A 17,319-nucleotide genomic window follows, 5' to 3' on the forward strand; every position below is an offset into this window, starting at 1 on the left:
GCGTTTAAATTGCCTTCTCCTCACGTTTTTAAGACGGATCAAGAGTTTAAGATTATCGTCTATAATCACGGATTCAAATTTTATTTCACATTTCGGAATTGCAATGCTCCTGGCTTCAACAATGCACTATTCCTGGACCAATCAGTTTTACGCGGAAAGATGCATTTTGAGCTTTAGAATGAAACATTAGACAAAAACGGTCTTCTACAAAGTTGTTTGTATTAGTTGAGCCCTTTGTTTGGTTTTATTGAAAATTAGGGTGGACCACATTTTCATAGAAATTGTGTTACTAACTTTCTTATTTGTAGAAATTATATTTTACATGCTTCAGCAAAGTTATAGACCATTCAATTTCAAGCAACTTTGCCAAAAAAAGTTTTTCTGTATCTCTTAAATTGACCGATTTAGAGCTTTTGCTACGGTGACAAAGGGTGGTCCGAAAAAAACTGGTTTTCTGGCTCTAGAGTTTTCAATTCAAATTTCTCATCAAAGTAGTCTATGAAACACTTTTAGAACTTTGAAAAATGCGTAATTTGGTGAGTGAAGAATTTCGCTATCTCCTTCCGTTCAGGAGTTATTGTTGTTTTTCTCTCAAAAACATGCCTACTTTGATTGTGAATATCTCTGATTGGGGCAAATATAAAAAATATCTTTTGACGGCGTTCAACAGAAAAAATGAAATTGTATATTATATCAAAAAATTACAGATGTGTTATTTTTGTAACTCTAATAAAACGTCTTGAAATTCAAATATTTTTTATCACAAAAACTTTAATAACTTTTGAACTAAAATAGATATCAACAATCTTTTAGCATGAAAATTTGCGTTTTGTTAAGTTCTAAAAGTCGTTCATAGACGACTTTGACGAGAAAATAATATTACAAAAACTAGAGTTGAAAAACTTATTTTTGTTGGACCACCCTGCGATGATTAGGAAAAAATGCTCTAGATTGGTCAATTTTTGAGCTACAGAAAAACTTTTTTCGGCAAAGTTGATCAAAATTTCAAGTTCTACCGCTTTGCCAAAGAGCATATACCAGTATTTTTGCAAATATAAAAGTTGATTATATGATATGTGTGATATTGTGGACCATCCTAGTTTCAAATGACACAGTATGAAAGCTTACATTTTTAGAAACAATTTTGTAGAAGATCATTTTTGACTAAAATTTCATTTTCATAAGTAGATGAAGAAACCGAATTTAGTACTATACCAATTAATTCCACTAGAGTTTGTATCCTTTCACAGATACGCGAGATACAGTCGAGTCTAGTACACGACACTGAAGACGGCCTTACAGTTGAGGTCGAAATACGCGTATCTGTCAAAGGATACAAAATCTAGTGGAATTAAATGGTATAGTACTAAATTTGGTTTTTTCATCTACTTGTAGGTATTCTACTAAACAGCTCGAAGATTTATTATTTTCATTTTCAAGCTCAAAATGCAAAATAATAAAGAAATACATACTATGAAAATCTTCAAAATAGTTTTAGAGCCCTATCTTCCTAATTTCAGATTTCTCGTCAAAGCGGTCTATGAACGACTTTACGAACTGAACAAAACGCAAATTTTCATGCAAAAATATTGATGATATCTATTTTAGTTCAAAAGTTATTAAAGTTTTTCTGCTTAAAATCCTTTGTTTTTCAAAGCATTTTATTAGAGTTACAAAAATAACACATTCGTAATTTTTTGATATAATATACAATTTTATTTTATCTTTTAAATGCCGTCAAAAGATATTTTTTATATTTGCCCCAATCAGAGATATTCACAATCAAAATAGGCATGTTTTTGATAGAAAAACAACAATAACTCCTAAACGGAAGGAGATAGCGAGTTTCTTCACTCATCAAATTACGCACTTTTTAAAGCTCTAAAAGTGTTTCATAGACTTCTTTGATGAGAAATTTGAATTGAAAACTCTAGAGCCAGAAAACCAGTTTTGTTCGGACCACCCTATGTCACTGCAGGAAAAAAGCTCTAAATCGGTCAATTTAAGAGATACCGAAAAACTTTTTTTGGCGAAGTTGCTTGAAATTGAATGATCTATAACTTTGCTGAAGCATGTATAATATAATTTCTACAAATAAGAAAGTTAGTTACACATTTTCTATGAAAATGTGGACCACCCTAATTTTCAATAACACCAAACGAAGGGCTCAACTAATACAAACAACTTTGTAGAAGACCGTTTTTGTCTAATGTTTCATTCTAAAGCTCAAAATGCCTCTTTCCGCGTAAAACTGATTCCTGGACCACTGTGCAATGGAATTTGTTAAAGTTTCAAGAGCATTGTCAATATCAAGTTTAGTTTCCAAAGAAATGTTAACATCAAGATAAGAGTCAACATACGTTTCATATATATTCCAGTCGGCTGGTAAATAATTGAAAGTGGAGCTGATAGGATTGAGAATCGCTTCATGGGATATTTGAAATGTAACAGGGACATGATCAGAATCAAAATCAGCATGAGTAACTAATTGGCTACAAAGATTACTAGAGCCGGTTAAGACCAAGTCAATCGTAGATGGATTTCTAGAAGAGGAAAAACATGTGGGGCTATCAGGGTATTGAGGGTACATTGAGAATTATTCCATGACCGATGTTTGGCATTAAAGTCACCAATGACAAACAATTTTGACTTATTGCGAGTCAATTTTCGCAAGTCAGTTTGGAGCAAATTAAATTAAATTGAAATGGCAAATAGGCAGCTATGAAAGTATATTTACCAGACTGTGTTTCAACAGAAACACCTAAAGTTTCAAAAATTTAGTTTCAAATGACGAAAACAGTTGATGTTTTATACGCCTATGAATGATGGTTGCAACTCCCCCACATGCCCCATCAAGTCGATCGTTACGATAAACAAAAAAGTTAGGATCTCTTTTGAGTTTAGATCCAGGTTTTAAATAAGTTTCGGTAATAACTGCTATATGCACGTTATTAGCTGTAAGAAAATTAAACAGCTCGTCCTCTTTACCATTCAGAGAACGAGCATTCCAATTTAAAATATTTAAATTATTATTTGGATCCATTAGAAAAACGTAATCCAATAACAATTTGATTTGTAAATTTTACACCAACTTGGACTGCTTCAGTCATAGTGGTGGCTTTGAACATTGCATCAATCATTAGATTCAATTGTTCAGTTGGAAAATTAAAATCTGAGGCAGACATATCACTTGAAGTTGGTACATTTGATGATTTCTCATTAGAATTTTCGGTAGACGAAGAAGCTGAGTAGGAGTTACCTGTGGCGGTAGGGTTTTTTCCATTTGATTTGAAACAAGTAGAATGGGTACTCATGGAACGAATAGGGGAAGAGTTCAAATTACCTGCTACGATATCGGCAAAGGATTTACCGTGGGTAGATACATTCGAAATTTTTTTTAAGAGACACTACACGTTAATGCTTCCAGTGGGCTATTTGCCCTTTGAAGGAAGCACTACACTAGACAACGGACTAGCATGCAACGCCCAGTGGCACAGTCCGAAAACATTCCTCTCGAAAAGTTTTTCGGCCTGAGGGGGGGGGATCGAACCCACACTCCATAGCACGATGCGGGTTAAATACCTCGGTGACACTAACCGCACGGCTACGAAGCCCACAAATAAAAAATTGAAAGATTCGAACGGCTACCCGACGGATTAAAATTAGTTTGTGAATGAGCATGATTAATTTCTCCGTTTACCTGTCCACCGTACGCTTTATGGTCTGAATAACCCGTTTCATGTTTGTTGTCGAAAACTATGTTTAGAAATAGAATTTGATAATAAGTAAATCTGTCTGTACGGCTAAACTCGAAGACAAGTAAATAAATAAATAAATAAATGATTATGATCTTCCTGATGGGTATGATTCCTAATCAAGCGATCGTAAACTGAAAAATGAGCATTGTTCGATACTCTACCAGGCAAATTCCGGAAACGACCGTTATCGTAACGGATATTATCTTTCATCTGCCTGGCACGAGCCTCAATGACTCTTTTGCGTGAAGGACAATTCCAAAAATTGGACTTATGATTAGCCCCACAATTAGAGCATATGAACTTGGTGGTATCTTCCTTCACTGGACAGACGTCCTTGGCGTGAGAAGAACCTCCACAAATCATGCATTTAGCATCCATGCGACAATTTTTTGTACCATGGCCCCACTTTTGGCACCGACGGCACTGAGTGGGGTTCTGGTAATTTCCTCCAGGTTTCTGTAAATATTCCCATGTCACACAGACATCGAACATAAGTCTTCATTTTTCTAAAGCTTTAATATTATTTAGTTCTTTTTTGTTAAAGTTAACTAAATAATGTTCTTGAGAAAGCCCTTTCCGAACAATGCCAGATTGGGTTCTGTTTTTCATAATGATTACTTGGACTGGGGAAAATCCAAGTAAATCATTTATACCATTCTTGATCTCTTCAGTTGACTTATAGTCACTTGAGAGACCTTTCAAGACAACTTTGAACAAACGTTCAGTTTTGTCGTCATGGGTAAAAAACTTGTGCTTCTTCTCTTCAAGATGTTTGAGAAGAAGTTCGCGATCTTTAAGAGTTTCCGGCAAAACGCGACAGTCTCCTTTCTTTGCGATTTGGAAGGAAACCTTGATTCCCCTAATGGAGTTCAAGATCTCCTGCCAATATCCCCCAAATTCGGAACAACTGACCACGATAGGCGGCACTCTTTGCTTCCTCACTTGAATCAAAGAGCCTGGGCTAGAGGCTGCTTCGATTTGGTGTTCGGAAAATTTGTCTAGAGCATCGAACTGATTGCTCATTTCGATACAATTATTCATTTCACCCTTGGAAGAAAGTTCGTATTCCGGAGAAACGTCCTTTCTTCCATTCTTGCCACGTGTAGTGACAGTTTTAAAACCCACTTTTTTGGAAGGAAGTAGTGAATTCAGAGATTCACCCTTCCTTTTGTTTGTTGTTGATACCATGTTTAATTAATAAACGAAAGAAGACGAGACCTTCGGAAGGTTTTTTCCCAAGACGGTGTCCAAGAAGGATTACCACCGCTAGCTTTCGCCAACGGGTCCAACAAAAAATCGAAGGCACGGGTCCAAACAAGGATCGTAAAGGGATCGATAGTAGAAAAAATAGTACTAAAAAGTACTGTTTTAGTAGCACTGAAAAGTACCGTTTTTAATTTTAGCACTGAAAAGTACTGTTTTTGTAGCACTGAAAAGTACTGTTTTATTGCTTTAGGTAGTTTTTAAGAAAACTTCCAAGAGCAGAGAGAATTCGTGTACGCACAGCACGAAGGTACGATGCGCACTGAGAACACAATAAGTGTTTTCTCGAATTGTAGATGTATGGTGCATTATTTCAATCTTTCAAATATGATGCCATAGCCACTTTGCTTATAGTTTGATCTTAAGGCTAGGGAGCATAACTAATGGTGTTTTTGGATTTAAACCTGCGGTCAGAGCTGACCCGGCAATAAACGAAAGAAAACGTATCCAGGTTCGTGTCAAACCAACTGTATCATTCCTACATTCTAGCTGTCACAATTTCATGAAATTTAATTTCTTTGAGTGCAAGAATACAAAATACAATCTCATCAATAATCTGCCGAATACTTTAGTAAACATCCCAGACCCCTAATATATATCTATAATCGTTAACCTTCCGTCAGTCGCTCAAAAAAAAGTTACAAACATTTTTGGTTGTCAATCAAAAGCGAGATAGAGTATTGATGTTTTCGGTAAATTTCTTCAGTTCAACGGTATCAATTGGTCAGTGGACAAATGAAACTTTGAAAACACCCTCACCTTCCAGTGGCCATCGGATTGTGCCCCGGGGGAACCGATGAAGTGGACATTTCGCAATACAACATCTCGAGCACAAATATATCAGGATCTAGATATTTTAGCAAGATGGTGACTTCGGCAAAGTTGTTCAGTAGGTCAAGGACTAATATATAATAGGCCGCTTGTTTCGGAATTCTGCCACCAGTTGGCGCCAGTGAGCATGTAATTTTTCAAATACAGATATCTCAGGATCCTAACTACCTAGAAAGATACAAACTGTTTTTTTATCAAACTTCTTTGTCTGAATTTTTAAACTTAAGTTAAAAATGATGATTCAGCATAAAAACATCAATAAAAAAATCCAAAAAATCTAAGGAATTAAAAAGTTATGTATATTTTATATTGTATTTGTGTCTAAACTATGTTATTTATAAATCAGCAAATAAGAAATTAAATAAATGAAATAAAAATCAATGAAAATTAAAAAAAATCCTTTTATACAACAAAACTTCTGTTAAATATACTTTAAAAATTTTTTGAACAATTACTCATTGATGTTAGATTTATCAATCCTAACTTGTCTTAGGTTTTAACAATAGCACAAGTACTACAAATCAAATTTAACCTCATGCAATCAAATTAAATTTAAACTGCGAACCAAAATTATGTAACTTAAACAGGAAATAAGTGAGTTTAAACTGTTTTCCAAATGATTGTTGAGTGCAACGGTATATCAAACTATCATTCGTCAGATTATCCTGACGTTTCAGTCAGTAATTAATATCAAACTTTGAATTTTTGGATTTTAAGGGGACACGGGAGACCGTGTTATTTTCCCTATCTTTTGTCTCACTCTAACAATTATCATCAAAACTTTGCCGAAGCAAATCTCGAGTTTTAGTGAACCGATGAAGCTGAAAATTTAATCGATTGTGCACCACATATATAGAATATAGTGATAAATTTTTCACATCCATATATGGAGTGGTACTAGAGATCTGCTTCTTCAAATGGATAGGATGATTATAATGACGTCCCGTGCGGCCTTAATGTTTCGATTTAGCACAATCGCTGAGGAAAACAAATTAAAAAATTAAGGGGGAGGTGGTGCTTGATATGCAACGTATTTTCCAATGGGGGGATCAGCATTGGTGACGAAATGCTACGAGGGGAGGGGGTGTAAAAAATCAGTGAAAAAATGCTACGTCATTTGTGGAAAAACGAACGCAAGCAAGCAAGAACGCAATCGCACAAAAGGAACCACCGTTGCGGTAGCATTTTTCTGTTGTGCATGAACATACTCTGTTCACTGTTTTACAGCACTGTCACTAGCGCCAACTGGTGGCAGAATTCCGAAACAAGCGGCCTATCACATGTTAGCCCTTGACCTACTAAACAACTTTGCCGAAGATACCATCTTGCTAAAAAATCTAGATCCTGAGATATTTGTATTCGAGATGCTGTACTGCAAAGTTTTATTTGTCCACTGACCAATTGATACCGTTGGACTGAAGAAATTTGCCGAAGACATCCATATTCTATCTTGCCTAGCTTTGGATTTACAATCAAAATTGCTCCGCGTGTACTCAGTACACGATGCGACCGCTCGTGACGGGCTCGGTAAAAAAAAGTTACACGAACGGTCGCACTGGTGTACGGAGTACACGCGTAAAAACTTAGGTTAAAAAACGATGTTTTCGAATACTGTTGTTACTGTTTGTTGATTTTTTCGAAAAATTTCTTCTCTACAAGCAAGAATAAAAGTAGATCTTGGAATAGGACCAACACCCGGATCAATTTGGAGGGATTTTCAACGTGTTTTTCGACTTTTCGCAAAGTGCGTGTACTCAATACACTAGGGCGACTGACGGTGGGTTAATTATTATAATGACAAAAATGAAAACAATGCAGTTTTAACAGTTGGACCCCGCTCAGGTTGAATCTCAAGAAATCGACAGGGTGAACCTCGTTGTGTTTGGATCGAATCTGGGGCGGAAACTTACTAAACTTGAAACATTCATTGCATGAAAATTTATGATTCAGTTTATTTTTATCATTCGCGATTCATAGTATGACGTGAATCAATGGCACAACAATGCTACCAAATTTATCTAAATATTAGAAAAAAAAAATCTTGCGAATGCAGTGTCGCCAAACCTGAAAATTTACTGCTCGGTATGAACGAGAAATCTAGAAACAACATCTGAATCATCGCTATTTAGCAAGTATTATCATCAATTGTACGAATAAGCGGAAACGTCATATAAACCTCGTGATACTTCTCAAATGTCGTCACTGACCTTATCAAATTTATGTTTTCCTTATCTAATGCCCATGATATTCTTTGAAGCGACACTCTTTCATGAACCACGTTCCGGAAGGTTCTCCTGTCATAAAAGTATATCTTCCATCAGGGGGAGGGTTGATTATGGGTTAAGGCAAAATAAGCTGTCATCGAAATTTATATGCACCACTGATGATTGTTATTAATTCATATCAAGATTTTAAAGAAGTTCAATTGGTATTCCTCTGACACACTTGAAAAAGTACACGCATATACTTTCTGCACGTAAACGCATATAGTGATACTGTTTTTTTTTTGAATCAATAACACAGGTTACAAACATGACATGTTTGCGTGTCTTAAGGATCAAATCATGTGTCTCTAGTAGATTTGGAGTTGTTCCAGCATGCCACAATTTTTAGCTACAGGTCACCAAAGTTATGTAAAATACGTTTTCACTGATGTTTACATGACATTTTAGGTATGATTTATTAAAAAAATTATATATCAGATATAATTTGGTCGAAATTGCACGATAATATTCAATTTAAATCGATTTTTTCCATACGATCCTTCGTTTCTCTGAGCATCGAAAATATTATGAACTTTGTGTAATGTGTAATCAAACGAACAAATTGCCATACAAGCTGATAAACTTGCTTGCAGGATTTCTGAAATAGTAAAATGTTGCATTTTCAACAGTCAGTATCTCAAAAACTAGACGTGCTATTATATTTTTGAAAGCAGCAATGGATTTAGAAACCCTTAATAAAGTAAAACGTAGTATTTTGGTGCATGAGATAAAAACGTGTTCCGCAGTGTAATAGCTGTGATGACTAAGCTTTATCATTTTTAAATTACGCGCTTTCGTTTTGCAGTTCTGATGATTAGTCATCAGAACTGTAACTGTCAAAACGAATGGCGGGTTACTTCAGCTATTAGAATATGTTTTTTTTTTCAAAACGTGCAAAAATTTGGCTTGGCATAAATTAACAGGCTTTCATCGGTTTCAACTTCAACAGTGTCAAACATTTGTTTAACTCTGCATTGATCCTATCAAAACATTTGCAGTTGTGCGCTGATAACTTTAGCCTTGAAGTCAGGTAAATAAGCGTTGATTGTGGAATAATTGCTCTAAAATTCTATAAATATTCACGATTAGTGCAAAAAAGTGCTTTGCATCAGAATTTCCTCTATTCCTTTTCTTTTAAGAAAAAAAAAATCAACTCAACTCAATTCTTTTGAAGGACGTTGTGCTCATTTTCGTCCTAATAAATTTTCATTAGCTAAGACCTGCTCTTTTCTCTTCTGGGAATTACATCAGGAGTTCTTCCGGGGATTTCAAGAAGAGTTCCTTCAGGGGTTTCATAAGCATTTTCTTTAGACATTCCACCTGGAATTCCTTCTGGGATTCTATCAAGAGATTCTATATGGATTCCATCAGGAGTTCCCCTTCAATAGGAGTTCCCAAGGATTTCCATCAGGAGTTCTTTTAAGGATTTTATCAGGAGTTCCAATAGGGATTCGATTAGGAATTCCTACAGGGCAAAACAACAGAAGTCGTTTTTGGCATTTCATCACGAGTTCCCAAGGGATTCCAAAAGGAGTTCATCTAAGGACTTTATCAGGAGTTCCTCTAGGAGTTCCATTAGGAGTTCCTTCAGAGATTCCACCTGGAATTTCTACAGGTATTCTATCAAGAGTTTATCTATTGATTCTATCAGGAATTACTCCAGGGATTACATCACAAGTTTTTCCAAAGATTCAATCTGAAGGAGTTCTTCAATAGATTTTATAGGGGATTTCTGCAGGGATTCCATCGCAAGTTCTTTCATAGATTCCATTAGAAAAACTTCTAAGACTTTATTATAAATCCTCCTGGGATTCCATCAGAAGTTCTGTCAGGGATTCTATCAGGAATTCTTCTAAAGGTTCCTTAAGGAATCCCTCTAGGGTACTTCTGGGTTAATTTATTACGAATTCTTTTCGAAATTTATGAGGACTTAACTTCTAGAGAACACTTAAAAAATCAATCCCGGAAATCCTTAAGGGATTTCTCCGGATTTTTCAAGGAATTTATCGTGGAATAACTCCAGGGATTCTTGGGGGTTTTCAGGGACATCCAGCGATATTACCAAAAATTTATTATACTAGTTTTACCTGTAATTTGGGAATCTACCAGTATATCATCCAGTGATTCCATCAGGAATTCCTCCTGGGATTCAAAACAGGAATTCCTTCAGCAATTCCTCTGGGAGGTTTCTTCGTGGATGCCACCAAGATGAACTCCAATTATACAATAACGAATTTCCTATGCGATTTGACCACAATTTCCTATAAAGATTCCTCTAGTAATTCCTTCAGGTACTTCAACAGTATTTTCCCTAATTATATCACCTGTAATTTTTCGAGAGAAGTTTTTTAAGGAATTTCACAAGGAGTTCTTCTAGCGTTAACACTAGGAATATCACCAGAGTTTCGCTAGAATTACCACCAAAAAAAATCTACCAGAGTTTCGCCAGAAGTTCAACCATAAAATACTTCAAAGATGTTACTAGAATTGTGCTTCAAGATTATCATAAATTCATCCAGGGAGTTAATTGATATTTACTCAGAATTTCAAACAATACATTTCTCTAAATGCCTCAGGATGAATCCCTAAAGTAGACCAAAAAGTTTTTATCATTTCTGAAAAAAAAAATCCATAGAGATGTATTTTTAGAAATTCTTGGAGGCATCACCAAAAAATCAATAGGTTAATTCCTAGAGAGTTTCCTGGTGAGATTCCTTAGTATATTTCTGGAAGAACTTTTAAAGCAATCCCTGAAGAAGTTTCTGAAAGATTCTCTAAGGTAATTCCTGGTAGATTCCTTGGAAAAAATCCTTCAAGAAATACTGGATGGAATTGATGGATGAAATCCTTTAGGAATCCTCGGAGAAATTTATATTAGGTTATCTTCGTGCGTTAAAATACACTCAAATAAAGATTTAAAAAAAAAAAAATATATTAGGTTATTGAAGTAATTCCTGCAGAAATCCCAAGACGAATGCCTCGTAGGGTCCCAGAGAAATCAAGGAAGAATCTTTGTAAGAAACACTGGTGGAGTTTATAAAAGAATTTATTGAAGATTCTCTCTAGAGGAATACCGAAGGATAACCTGGGGGATCCTCTCCAAAAATTACAAGTGGAATCTCTAAAGGAATTCCTGCTGATCAAGTTTTGACGAACTTTTTTGCAGTATTTCTCTTAAAATCTTTGAAGGCTTTCTGATGGAATTCTTGGAGGAATTGTTGGTTCCGTGGAGGAACTTGATGAATCCTTGGATAAATTGTGGGTAGTATCTGTATAGAAATGCTTGAAGTTTCACTAGAGGAATTCTTAAATGAATCTTTGGAAGATTTTTTGGTAGAATTCTTGAAGGAAGCATTGGATGAACCACTGGAGAAATCCATTAGGAAGTATTTGTATAGATCCCTGGTGAAATCTGTTAATGGATTGATGGGGGAAAAGTCCTGGTGAAATCCTTGGGGGAATTTCTAGTGATGATTTTCTTTTTTTTTTTTTTTTGACAAATCCCTTGAGAAGTATTCGAAAGAATTCGTGATGCGATTCCTGGATAACGCGTGATGGAATCCTTGGAACTAACTTCTAGAGAAATTTCTGAAGAAATCTTTTAAAAAATTGTTATAACATTCTGGAGGAATTCTAGGAGGCAGCCTTGGAGTTAGCCCTGAAGAAATTCCTTGTGATTTTTTTGGACAGATCTTTGAAGGAATCAGTGGTTGAAATCCGTTATAATTTGTAGAGGAATCCTTGGAAAAAATCGACCTGAAGGTATTCCTGAAGAATGTTTCCCGGAGAAACTTCAGGTCGAATCTGTGGCAGAATCCCAGGAAGAGCTTTTGGTGGAATCCTTAGTATAGCTTATGGATTCCTGGAAAAACTTCAAAGCAGAATAACTAGAGGAAACAACTAAAAGATTCTGGATAGAATGTTTGAAAAAAAATTTCCCAAAAGAGACCCGTCATGATTTCTGAGTTTTACCGGAATATTTCGTACGAATTATAACTGGAATTCCTCTTAAATATTAATTTCTTCCGGTACTTAAATGTTGAAAGTTCTTCTCTTCCTTTCTGCGATTATTGCCAGAAAATCGCGAAAAGATTCTCCCTCATAGCCACAGCATTCGAAAAATAATAATCACATATTCACTAGACTCTCGGCAAGTCTAAGAACATGCGAAGAAATATCGTGTTGCTGCAACCAACCTTGATAGTCGGTCAAACGGTTGTTTCAACATAAGTCGGTTTGACAAACTTGGGGCGGAGTCAATGTTGGTCAAACCGTCTGAGCGTCTGTGGGCTGCATTAGACTTTGACTGCCCCAATACAGCCAACATTCATGCGTGTGTGTCTGGTTGCCATTACGATACATGTTTGATGCGAAACGTACAGCAGCAAGAGACAGTGAAAACACACAGCGACTGTCGATTCGATTTTTCGTACATTTGGAAAGCCTCACGGTGTGCTGGAACACACATATTATCGAACTTGCATGAACCTCAGATCTATTTTCACTAAAAGTTGGCCTTGGTAGTCCAAAAAAGATTGCGGCATATTAAAAAAATCTTTCATCGGCAAAAAATTGAAAAAAGTAGATTTTTGTATTTTTGACCTTTTCTCATATATGAGTTCATAGAAGAATATTAGAGTTACACTAATTTTGATGAATTTCAACGGATAAAAACCAATTTGACATATCTTGAGGACGAATGAGTTATCCAACGTTTAAATTTGAGCATCATTTTCTACGCACACTAACATAATATGACCAGCCCATGGTGGTATGCCGCATTTTATATAACCATAAATTTCACTTTGACCTTCAGAATAGTTAGCTTTTCATAAAAAACAGTTTGTATTCTTTCTGGAGAAACGTTCCTCTTGGGATAGAGATTGCTTGTTCCATGAGCACTTCCACAATCATTCAACATATCGTTTTGACTATTTGAAATGTTTCGTTTCCGAACTAACGATATGGAATTCTGTAGATTTAAGAAATTCTTGATTTGCTGTATTTTACATGAAAAGTAGTTAAAAAAAAGAGACACGGACACGTTAACGCTTCCAGTGGGCATTTTGCCCTTTGAAGGGAGCACTACACTAGAAAACAGACTAGCAAGCAACGCCCAATGGCACAGTCGAAAAACATTCATGAAGAAAAGTTTTCCGGTCTGAGGCGGGAATCGAAACACCCCCTCCACCCCCATTAGCACGATGCGGCTAAATGCTTGGTGACTCTAACCGTACGGCTACGAAGCCCACAGTTCTAAATAATAAGCCTAATACGAGCAACAAGATGATAAAAATGCGGTAAAAATCAATGTTTTTAGTAGTTACAAATTAAGAATGTGTTTTCCAACAGGTGCACTCTTGAATCAGAATGCCGAAATCAGCTATGCGAATCTCGGTTAAAGTTCGTTTGCTGACATCTCAGCAAAACTGACGTTTGATGGTAGCGGCACCCGAAGGTGCTGCTATGAATAAACTTGATTTTTTGCTGAAATATCAGTTAAAATTCAGTTGCTGACCGCTCGGCTGTGCGGATCTCGGTAAAACAATGATAATTAGCCGAGCTCAACTAAATGTGTGTCTTGTTTCCATACCCATGGATTATCCCAGACAACCAAAATGTACGTATAACGAAATCACCTGTCGTTATACGTACGAAATCACCTGGAGCCTTTATATGTGCAAAATTTCACTTATAAGATGTCGCGAAAAGGCCTTCTACGTACAAAAGTGGAGGCGATATGCGTGCATATATTATGTGATGAATAATAACATACAATGCGAGTGTATAAATATTCTACCGAACCAACCTGTGATCTTATGCGACATAACTTATGATAACAAATGTTGATTTGACAGCTGCTACGGATTGATGCGACTTACTTTGTACGACTGTACGAGACGAAACAAAATGTATAAATGAACTCAGAAAAGAAGTGTTTTATGCGAGGAAACTCATCAAACTGACGAGTTTATCCACAGTGTTTTGCGGGTTTGATGTAATTAGTATGAATAAACGAGTTGTAACGTGAACTTTCATGCGATTTCTGGTTGTCTGGGATATTCTCAGTCATATTTTGACGTAATCGACAGATTTTCTCAATCAAAATATGAAATCTTAGAAATGGAAACACATGGCTGCACACTGCAGTATAGAGCCTTCATTCATGTGTTGATACACAACAGTCTTAAAAGGGGGTTCACTATAACACGATTGACAGCGAATGGCTTTATAATATAAGAGCGAGATTATGTCATAAACATAAAACATAAATTTAAGTATTTAGTTTCAGGTAGGTGAATGTAACATAGGATACGACAATGATGTGAAAAATGCACCCAACCAGCGGCTGCAAGATTCCAATACAATTTTGCGTGAAAACTTTACAGGTATTGCATAAAATTGTTACACATGTAAGGCTATCATTGATTTTTTTGGTTTCAAATCTTACATTTTCTGTATATATAACGTTATTTTATAAAAATTGTATAAGCTCTAATTTTGGATGTAAATATATCGCAATGAGCTCTACGTAAAAATCTTTCTTTATCTTTCAATATTTCATAAAAATTTTAAACAACGTGGCCAGTAATAGTAAAAATGCTATACAAGATCAAAAAAGAGTAATGCTCTTTTTATAGCTTTATGTAATTGTACAATTTTAACTATCTTTATAAAGTTTCATATCCGATAAAGAATTCCAATGATTCAAATTATTTGGCATGATGAGTTGTAGTATGTTTACTCTAAATTTTTATAAGGTCATGTCAATGACTGAAGTCAATGACAAACGGCATACCACGATGGGCTGGTCATATTGTGTGATTGTAGGAAGAAATTATGCTCAATTTGAAATGTCTGATAATTACTTTATGTTCAAGATATGTCAAATTGGTGTTTATCCGTTGAAATTCATCAAAATTAGTGTAACTCTAATATTCTTCTATAAACCCATATATGGGGAAAGGTCAAAAATACAAAAATCGACTTTTTTCATTTTTTTGCCGATGAAAGATTTTTTAATATGCAACAATCTTTTTTGGACTACCAAGGCTAACTTTTAGTGAAAAAAGATCTGAGGTTCATGCAAGTTCGATAATATGTGTGTTCCAGCACACCGTGAGCCTGGTTTCCCATGCTTGCTGGTATGGCAAATAATTTGCTTAATTTGCCAGAGAATTCAAACTTCATATGTTAAACAAAACTTATAGACAATGTGCATAATATTTTCGAAGCTCAAAAGTTATTTGTTAGATGGTTGAGAAAAATATTGTATTCCATCATAAAAGAGCAACGAAGAATTTTTGTGTGGAGACTACATGCATGCTGGAAAAGTAGATTTAATCTAAGTTTAATCGTCCAATTTAAAGCCCATTATATTATATGAAAGTTTGAGTAATATTCTGCATGCTTGGTGGATTAGATCACTAAAAAGTTTGATAAATCATAGCTTAAGAGTCATGTAAACATCAATGAAACCAGTATTTGATACAACTTTGCCGACCTGTAACTTAAAATTGTGAAGCTTTGGAACTTTTCTGAGATCGGCTTCACATTCAACAACCCCAAATCTACTTGAGACACATTATTTGATTCTGGAGACCCGCAAACATGTTATATTTGATACGTTATGTTTTCGAGATTTGGAAATAAAGTAATGTGTATTATTATTGTTTTGAACATTATTATAGATAATTATTGTTTTTATTATAACTTTTAGAGAAATTACACTAAAGGTAAGTCAAGAAAATATCCATCATAAAAGAAATTCTAAGCCAACCGGGAATCCAACCAAGATACCTTCAGCATGGATTTGCTTTGTAGCTGCGGCCTTTATTGCAAGGCTGAGGAAGCTCCCCTAAGGTGCCATAGCTATCAAATATATGAGACAAGAAAAAAAAACGTGTGTCTTATCATACACGTTGCTCTTACCGAATATCTAAAAATCCCCAGCATAGTTCGTCCGAGACGTTATCAGTAACGTCATTTCTGATAATAAAAAAGTAGTAATAATTGTCTTCGGAGTAGATGATACATAGTAAAGATAGATAGATATTGTATGCGTTGCTTGATAAATTTTCGATTCATGGACTTCGACTGCTGCCTGATAAAAATTCGATACGTTGTTGTTACATGTGGTTATCAACAATGGAAAATAAATGTCTCTATTTATCTAGAACAGAACTTCTGTAGACAATTGGCAAATCAATAAAATAGCGGGTGATGTCTCAAACGACCTCAATATCTTTCAAAATACAGCTAGAGTAGACATCATACAAAATGAAATGTAAGTGAAGGTAACACAACTGTCTTTGTAATGCATGTATTAATTGTCTTTCTTCCACTGAAACAGTGCTTTTCATTACCTCATGCTTACTTTTTGTGAGTCATTCGTTTGCTCAAAGCTGCTTAGGGCAGCAGAACGGTAGTACCCAACCAGATCCATCCAGGTGCAATTACTACTATTTCTGCAATAGTGGAAAAGCTATTTCAATAAGTTGTCCAGCAGGATTGCATTACAACGCACAGGAGAAGATCTGTGATCGTCCCAGTAGGGCAAGGTGTGTCAGGTGCCCTACCATCGGTTTCCGTAACATGCCAGTGGCCGGTGCATGCAGCAAGTTCATTCAGTGCTTCCAAGGAGTGGCCACAGATCGTGAGTGTCCGAAAGGTTTACTCTTTGACCCCCACTACGGACAGTGTAATCTCCAACACCATGTGAGATGTTAAATGCGCTGTGGGAATTTCCATTAATTATGGACTTTTTCCATATTCATTTTGATTTAAATCCATAAAGAGATTAAGAAGCTTAAAACTTTGACCGATGAATTGGATGTAAGATAAGGAAGCCAGATGATGACAAACAAAAACTCCAGTCTGCTCTAGTTGGATGAATAAAATCACATGTGTGAGGATTAATTTCCACTGTTTAATTAGATTGTAAATAGATATCACATAGTCCTTTGAAAATATTTCAAACAATCGGATAAAGTTGAGGGGAGCAAACCGAAATTAAACTAGCAACGTGGCCTTTCCAGCTGGGATATGAAATTAACTGTGTTTGTTTTTTTTTCCGCAAAGGATATCACACATTTTATGCAAACACTATGCTGAACAACAACCTTTGAATGTTGTGCTACACGCAAGCATACGTAACACTGGCTAAATTTCATTCGACCATGCTTTAAATGTATGTGTTTCAA

General features: G+C 35.6%; 1 long non-coding RNA gene across 1 annotated transcript; it reads left to right on the forward strand.

Annotated features, from left to right (window-relative positions):
• The first annotated feature begins 16,248 nt into the window (after positions 1-16,248).
• On the forward strand, positions 16,249-17,035 carry LOC5575315. Its single transcript, XR_002502272.1, has 2 exons — positions 16,249-16,403; positions 16,470-17,035. It is a non-coding gene; the product is annotated as an uncharacterized LOC5575315 (long non-coding RNA).
• Positions 17,036-17,319: the final 284 nt, after the last annotated feature.

The sequence above is a fragment of the Aedes aegypti genome, chromosome 3 (assembly GCF_002204515.2).
Source record: "Aedes aegypti strain LVP_AGWG chromosome 3, AaegL5.0 Primary Assembly, whole genome shotgun sequence".
Taxonomy (NCBI): domain Eukaryota; kingdom Metazoa; phylum Arthropoda; class Insecta; order Diptera; family Culicidae; genus Aedes; species Aedes aegypti.